At 50.6% G+C, this 5,361-nt stretch overlaps 1 long non-coding RNA gene across 1 annotated transcript; it reads left to right on the top strand.

Annotated features, from left to right (window-relative positions):
* Window positions 1–362: 362 nt before the first annotated feature.
* LOC126929357 (uncharacterized) lies at window positions 363–2,782 on the top strand. Its single transcript, XR_007717157.1, has 2 exons — window positions 363–536; window positions 2,172–2,782. It is a non-coding gene; the product is annotated as an uncharacterized LOC126929357 (long non-coding RNA).
* The last annotated feature ends 2,579 nt before the right edge of the window (window positions 2,783–5,361 follow it).

The raw sequence follows: 5,361 nt of genomic DNA, 5'->3' as shown, positions 1-5,361 counted from the left end.
TCAGGATATTGATAAGGATCATAGGAATAGGGATGTCCTTATGGAGCCTCATGAAAATGAAGAGTTCTCTGTGATGAGCCTAGAACCGCGGAGGGCAGCAAGTGCGTGCCATGGGAAGTCATCTCTTTATCGCAGTTGTCATTGGCAACTATGACAGTTATTAAGGGCAGGGGTCTCCCACCTTCTGCATCCAGGCCTTGTCATTCTTAATCAAAGTTTTCTCCTTTCAAGGACTTTCAATGCCCTGAAAACGGAATGCCCCTCCCTGCCCTCCACCAGCTGCTGTGGAGTCCTGGACCCCTTGAACTTGCCTTGCTTAGTTCTTTGCAGGGGCCGCCTTGGATGCCGCCTCACTTCCCTCTTCTTGGCTCTGTGGCTGTCAGAGGGGCTGGGCACCAGGTTACTTAATCAGTTCCTGGGTGTTGACCGGCAGGAAAGAGTGGTTTCCGGTTCACATCCCGCCTGAGCCTGGGCGGGTGGAGGTGTCCTGCACTGAGTCTTGTGAAATTGTGTGGACTGCAACACCCAGCAGCGCTGTGAGTCCACCCTGAAATCCACAGGGACCCGCGCGGCATGTGCTGGGAATTGAACATTTGAGGAAAGAGCTGGGCTTCAGCACATCAGGCCCGGTCAAGTCATTCCCACAGCTCAGGACCAGATGCTGCAAGCCCGCTTTGCAGCAGTTTGGCTGACTGCAAACTTTTACAACACAGGGCAAAAACCATTTAACACCTTTAAGGAAATTGGAAATGGGTTTTTCATGTGTGGTGGTGCTGAAAATTGAGAATAATGACAGAATTATTAAAAACAGCCTTCTCGCCTTAGATTCTTAATTGCCTCTGGTCTGTAAAACTGACAAATAAGCACTGTAGAAGCCAAAGAGGAAATATTCCCTCTTGGGAGCCTTGGAGAATTGTCTCTGAATTCTTTTGTTGATGGGTTGTAAAAACTGCTTTTGAGGTAGATGGATGTAGAAGCAGAAGTACAGAGCGGGGAGCTGGGAGCAGGAGACCTGGGCTTGTCTCCTGAGTCTGTTTCCAGTGGGGCCTGAGGCTCCCATGTGAGGGAAAGTTTGAATGGACCAGGCACATGGGCTGCATGGGGTGACCGAGCTGCGGGCTCCATGGTGGTTCTGTGGGCAGCCAGCATGGGGATGGCTGAGATAAAGACAAGTAATTTTCCTTCCTGCAGGGCTTCTCAGAGCCTTTACTGTGGTTATAATGATAGAAAACATGTATTGGCCGGGCGCGGTGGCTCAAGCCTGTAATCCCAGCACTTTGGGAGGCCGAGACGGGCGGATCACGAGGTCAGGAGATCGAGACCATCCTGGCTAACACGGTGAAACCCCGTCTCTACTAAAAAATACAAAAAACTAGCCGGGCGCGGTGGCGGGCGCCTGTAGTCCCAACTACTCGGGAGGCTGAGGCAGGAGAATGGCGTGAACCCGGGAGGCGGAGCTTGCAGTGAGCTGAGATCCGGCCACTGCACTCCAGCCTGGGCGGCAGAGCGAGACTCCGTCTCAAAAAAAAAAAAAAAAAAAAAAAAAAAGAAAACATGTATTAAGTCCTTACCCTGAACCAGAAACAATGCTAAAGGCTTTGCACATGGCCTCCTTTTTTTTTTTTTTTTAATCATCATGTGTGAGGAGGGAAGCTTAGGCTTACAGATAGGGACTCATTGAGAGTGAGTGGAAGTGTCTGATCTTTAACCCAGTTCTGTCTGACCAAAAAGACTGTGCTCTAAGCGCTATGCTTCCCTGCCTCTCTGTCCTGTTCAGAGAACTGTCGAGAAAGCCTCAAGATTGTGTATCCAGTGGTCCCATCCTCCTGATTGGAAGATGGCGGCTCAGAAGGCTAGGGCACCTTCTCCTGTCCTCCGAGTGGTTAGACGCATGTGTCCTCTTCTGTCCTCTGCTCTTCCCACATCCCTGTCTCTCTGGTGCTCTGGTGGCACCCCTTGGATCAGGGGTCGTGGGAGCACCTGGGCTGTTTGCATGGTTGTTGGTAAAGGATGTCCCGTCAAGGTGCCTGCCATCAAAGTGCCTTATTGCCTGAGTCCCAATCTCGGCTCCACAACTCTGTAGCTGTGTGACTTTGCACAACTTACTTAGCCTCTCTGTGCCTGAACATCCTTGTTTGTAGACAGTAAAGATAATTGTCCCTTACTCCTAGGTTTCACATTGGGTGTTTAGCAAGTTAACGTTTTTAACGTGTGAAGTCATAAGATGCAGGACTGGATGACGGCCCCACCCACAAGGGGTCGAGGATCTTCCTGAATGGCACTACTTATGGGACAGGTCTGCCAAGCAGCCCTTGTCAAGATCAAGAAAGGTGATGAGTTCCTCCCACAAGGAAACAAGAGCATCAGAGAGACTGGAAAATAATCCCCCAGTGCCTTTTATCAAGTGGCCAGCAGATGGCAGAAGCAAGCCAGGAACAGAGCTTGTGCGCTGTGGCTGTGACAGCTACCTTTGAAAATCCCATGGTGTTTGGTGGTCGTATTAAGAGATCTCTAGTGTAGGCACATCCTTCATTCTAAGCAGGATTCCGAACAAACTCAGAACTGGCTTTGTGGCTGGTACCGAGGACCCAGGGGTCACGGCTGCTCCCCATGGGTGCTTGATGCCCATTGGTTTGTGTAAGTTAGTCCCCTGTAGGGAGGACAGGTGGTCCGTCCCGGGCTTTCTGGTCTGTACACCAAGGCCCAGGGATGGAAGTGGGGCCGCATGTCCCCATCATTAAACAGGACATTCTTGATAATAATCCCATAAGGCTTAATGTGATGGGTGTGGTCAATCATTCATTCATTCCTCGAGGATTTAGTGGGCAGCTACTCCGTGCCTCTGGGCTCTGAGGATGCAGCATGAGTGACACACGCAAGGCCCACGATGACCAGGGGGCTTACCTTCCAGGGAGAGGGAAGAAAATAACTGCTAGGGAGTTAAACAAGACAAAGTAGGAAAGGGCCAGCTGCAAGAATGAAATTACATAGGAGGTTGGTGGCAGGGGGCAGGGAAGCCTGAAGCACCTGACTGCCCAGAACAAGCCGCACCTGTGAGGACCTGGGACGGGCACTCCAGGCAGAGGGAGCAGCCAGAGCAAACCCTGGGAGGGGGGATGAGCCTCTTGTTGAAGAACTAGAAGGAGGCCAAGGTGGCTGAGCAGAAAACAGGAGGCGGAAGGAGGAACAGAGGGGCCCTGGGCCTGGCTACCTGCCGGCAGGATTAGGGGTGAGGATTCCACTTGGGAGACTGTGAATGGCCCAGTGTGAATGACAAAGCAGTTTCATGCAGTTCAGTCTGTCTGGCTAAGGGCACAGCCCTGAGGATTGGGCTCCGAGCTGTGCGGCTCCTCTGAGTCTGTGGACCCCTCTCCCAGGAGGATCAGGTTGCCCAGGTCAGCTGGAAATGTCTTCAAGCGAGTCCTTGCTGCGCTGAGGCTGCATCTTGCTGACATCATTTCCCCCGCAAGCGCTGGTCTCCCGGGGCCGCTGCCCCCTCTCATCTGCGCATCTAGCTCCCCTGCCAGGCCGGTGCTGTTTTCTGGGGGCTCACAGAGAAGCTCGGGCAGGTGGAGCCTGAGCAAGAGGCGCCATCCTCCCCTCCAGCGTGTCATGGCTCCTCCCCGGGGCATGCTTAAAAGCCCAGACATGTTCTTCACATCTGAGAAAGCAGTTAAACGGACAATTCCTGGCAGGGTCAGGTTCAAATCCTTATTAGGCTGTTAAGTGAGAGGGGATTTCATTTCCTTCCAGCCGCCCTGGGTCCTGCCACGGAGCAGCTGTCAGTGGGCTCTGCTGTGAGGTCTCCTCTTCCGGCTTTCCCACCTCCCAGGGTAACGTGGTGTGGGGAGGAAGCCGGGGACCTGTGGTGAATGGGAACCTGTGCAAAGAAGGAGCCGAGGGCAGGGAAAGGTGGGATAAGGCCCAGCGTGGGGGCCTGGAAGTGAGGCCAGCAGAGAGTCACTGAAAGGCCCTCGGAGAATATTTTCTGGGGGTGCAGTCAGGAAACACCTGTTTCCTCCTGTGTGACGCTCACATCCCAGCTGTGGACACACGCATATGTACATATATGGACATACAGGAACACACATGTGCACACAGGAACACATGCACACATGGGCACACACATACACACATGAATACACATATACAGACACACATTCACATATACATACACACATATACCTATGTATGCACATGTACGCTCACACATGCACATGCACGTATAGACCTACAGATACACACATAAATGTACATCCTTATAGATGTGTACATATACAGCACACATGCGTGCACCCACAAATACTTATGCCCACATATACATAGATGTATCATACATATATATACATATAGGTATATACATCGATATATACTCACATGTGTATAAACACACATCTATATACACATGCCTATACATATATGCACATACATGCCCATATACACTTTTGCAAACACACACACTGCTATATTTAAATATGCACACGCATGCATATGTACACACATATACACATTTATACACGCATATACATGCACCGCCCATGTTAGCCGCCTGCACCCGAATCCTCAGCTCGAGGTCTGCTTTGGGGCAACCTTATATTAAGACAGCAGAGCCTGACACCTAGTAAATACTAAGCCCTCAGCAAAAGGTATGTGTGTGATATAGAGGGAGAAAAGATTCATGCATGCCTGCATGTGTGTATGTATGCATATGTGTACCAACATGCACTTGTAAATGTGGGAATCTATATGAGTGTACATGTGTTTATCTGTATGTATATATGCATGCATACAGATATGTGCTTATATGTGTATGTCTATCTGATAGCTGTCTATATCCACATATGTATATGTATGCATATAGATGTGTGCATGTATATATATGTGTATATCTATATTATGTGTATGTGTAATGCATGTGTGTTGACGTCAGTGCATGTGTGTATATGGTCAAGAATCAAGGTTATGTGATTCTAACACATAACATTGCCAGGTAAGTCCTGACAATGACTTGCAAGTGTGAGCCACGCAGGGGAGGACAGGCCTCATGAGTGGTGACAGGAGGTGGTTCAGGGTGCAATCTTCCACAGCCAGGCATTCTTTGAAGGGCAGCTGCAGTGAAGGGCCTGGCTGCAGAGCCAGCCTGCCTGGGTCCAGATCCCACACTCACCACATCCTGAGGGAGCTTGGGGGAACTGCGTGTTCCCTCTGGGCTTAGTTTCTCATCAACACTAAGAAGACCCAGTTGAAACATGTTCATGGTGGAGTGCTTGCAACACCACCAGAGAGCAGGGGATTGTGAACGAGGCCGCCCTGGGGAAGCACAGGTGCGTTGGGGTGGATGGGTAACGAGGTATTGTGACA

The sequence above is a fragment of the Macaca thibetana genome, chromosome 10 (assembly GCF_024542745.1).
Source record: "Macaca thibetana thibetana isolate TM-01 chromosome 10, ASM2454274v1, whole genome shotgun sequence".
NCBI lineage: Eukaryota > Metazoa > Chordata > Mammalia > Primates > Cercopithecidae > Macaca > Macaca thibetana.
Note: the sequence above shows the minus strand (reverse complement) of the source record. Positions and strands in the feature narration are given on the sequence as shown.